Source organism: Austrofundulus limnaeus, unplaced genomic scaffold (genome assembly GCF_001266775.1).
Source record: "Austrofundulus limnaeus strain Quisiro unplaced genomic scaffold, Austrofundulus_limnaeus-1.0 Scaffold376, whole genome shotgun sequence".
Taxonomy (NCBI): domain Eukaryota; kingdom Metazoa; phylum Chordata; class Actinopteri; order Cyprinodontiformes; family Rivulidae; genus Austrofundulus; species Austrofundulus limnaeus.
The window spans coordinates 400,555-403,328 of NW_013952778.1; the positions used below are offsets into that span (position 1 = coordinate 400,555).

Sequence of the window (2,774 nt, forward strand, 5' to 3'; positions counted from 1 at the left end):
TTTTAAACCTTAATAAAAAATCGATACAGGGCTTTAGAATATCGATACAGTATCGGGGAAATGAAATATCGCGATATTTCAGTGTATCGATATTTTCTTACACCCCTAACGAATAGTCTCTGACTCAATCTGCTAAGCATCTTCTGGTAAAAATGTCAATCCATCCAATGTTCTCTTATGGTGATGTCATCTACAGAACTGCTTCCAAAACTGTCCTCCACAGACTGGATACCCTTTACCATACAGCCATTAGATTTGTCACCAGTGCTCCCTTCAGCACTATCATTGCACTCTACAGGTGCTGGTCATAAAATTAAGATATCATGAAAAAGTTGATTTCAGTAATTCCATTCTAAAAGTGGAACTTGTATTAATGTTCATTCATTACACACAGACTGATATATTTCAAATGTCATTTTAATTTTGATGAATATTATTGCTAACTAATGAAAATCCCAAATTCAGCATCTCAGAAAATTAGAATGTGAAAAGTTCAATACTGAAGACACCTGGTGCCACAATCTAATCATTAATTAACTCAAAACACCTGCAAAGGCCTTTAAATGGTCTAGTCTTAAAAAGTCTAGTTCTTACTTCTTTTGTWTCATTTGCRTCGYTTAAAAATGCAGTGAGAGCATCGCTTGATGGAAGTGACACATGCTTTTAGCATTTTCTGCTTCAGTCTCTGTTGTCAYTCATTTCGTTCATGATCTTGTCTCAGTTCTTAGACTGTTAACCATGCTCGCATTGTATTACATGATGTTAGCTTGTCGGCGGTTTATATGTTGCCCATCTTGTGCTCTCCTGTTCCTGTGCCTCGTGGCCAGGTTGTCAGTGAAAATGAAAATGTGTTCTCAACTGACTGACATGGTTAAATAAAGGTAAAAATAAATAAATAAAAGATAAAAGCCTCCGTTACAATTAACCTGAAATGGCTCATCCAGCACATGAATTTTTCAGGTTAATTCTGATTTTTTTCCCCCATGGAAAAAGATCCCAGGTGTGGGAGTCTCTACCTCCAAGTAAGGCTCAATGTTGGAGTTTTTACATCCTAATGAGAGCAGATTGGTAGATTTTGGTATCACTTCAGCACTGCAACACTACTGCCATGTTAAAATGGCATTTGAATTAAAAAAAAAATCCTACGAGCTGTGAGAGATCATCGTGTGGGTTCAGATGAAATGTACTCATTGAAATGTCATGAAGACTGGTCAAAAACAACAAAAAGTCTGACAATTTTCACATATCATACATATTTACCCTCAGGTTTGTTGAGTAAAGTATGCAGCTAAAAGTGCTTTGTTTACATTGAGTGCATACCTGCATTTCTGAATTGCATGTCGATATATCTACAAAACTACTGGAGTAAAYCTTTTCAAACTACACCTTTTGATATAGATCAAGATAAAGGAAATTTGTAACACTTCAGATTATGCACTTTAGAAAAATGGGGATAAATAGGGATTTTAACCCAGTTGTGTCTTGTCAAGTTTCGACAAGATAAAAATTCTCGTGATCTGCTGTAGCATAACTAACTAACTAACTAACTAACTAACTAACTAACTAACTAACTAACTAACTAACTAACTAACTAACTAACTAGCAGCATTCGTCTTAGGTCCAGTGATTTTAACAACAAAAGCCAGCCTCATGAGTTTTCCCTAAATGACTTAGAAAGCTGCAAATAATTAGGTTTAGTTCACGTTAGCTAGCTACTAAACAAAACATTTAGCTAACAGTTGATTAAAATGCTTAAAAATCTACTGATCATCTTCCAACCATTAGCGCCGAACTAAATAGCTGACAAAGCTTGTTTTTACATTAAACATTTAATAAAAAAAAATGATAAGAATCCGCTAAAAACCCGACGACCAGTAAATGTGTTAGCTAAGTTATCTGAAGCTAATGCGTCTCTTTAAACTCACCCTTTTTCTTTGCACTGACGGTTTCCCGTTTCCAGTTACTTGTTTGTGGTTATCATTCAGCAATTTTCACTGTTTTTGTCCGTCCTAAGAAATAAAACCTTAAACATTCACCAGACAAAGATTCAAGAAAGCCAGTCGGACGAAGCTAGCTGCAGCATCGCAGACAGTGGAGCAGCAGCGACCCGCGAGTCACAACACCGCACAGAGCCTTAAAGGGGAGGGGACGTATTTTTTACTGGGTCCAACTCTGCAGAGAGCCTTAAAGGGGAGGGGATGTATTTTTACTGGGCCCAACACTGCAGAGAGCCTTAAAGGGGAGGGGACGTATTTTTACTGGGTCCAACACTGCAGAGAGCCTTAAAGGGGAGGGGATGTATTTTTACTGGGCCCAACWCTGCAGAGAGCCTTAAAGGGGAGTGGATGTATTTTTACTGGGTCGACTTAAAAGCAACAGATTTACAGTACTTCTGGAATGTGAAATGCGGATCAACACTAAACTATTCAATATTCAATAGATGAGACATTGCTTTTGCATTTTCTTTTTATTCTGGATTTTAGGACATTATTTAAAAAAAAACTGAAAACGGCTTGCTTCACAACTCCCTCATCAAACCCCTTAAAGTCAATGAGATCTCATCTTAGACTTTTATTTATCAAGATGTTCAGCTCATTTGAATGGAAGCGCATTCCCGCCACCCTGATAAAAAATAAATAAAACTTGTATCTCATAATTATGACTTAGCTATCTCATTACTATGAGATACTATCTCATAATTATGACTTCGCTATCTCATAATTATGAGATACAATCTCATAATTATGACTTAGCTATCTCATTACTATGAGATA

The 2,774-nt window shown here is 36.7% G+C and overlaps 1 protein-coding gene across 3 annotated transcripts in view; it reads right to left on the reverse strand.

Annotated features, from left to right (window-relative positions):
- shda (Src homology 2 domain containing transforming protein D, a) overlaps window positions 1-2,136 on the reverse strand; it is a 17,969-nt gene extending 15,833 nt beyond the window's left edge. For all 3 annotated transcript variants that reach the window (XM_014023551.1, XM_014023552.1, XM_014023550.1), the window contains exon 1: window positions 1,926-2,136. The gene's annotated coding sequence lies outside the window, so the exon portion shown is untranslated. The remainder of the gene's footprint in view (window positions 1-1,925) is intronic.
- Window positions 2,137-2,774: the final 638 nt, after the last annotated feature.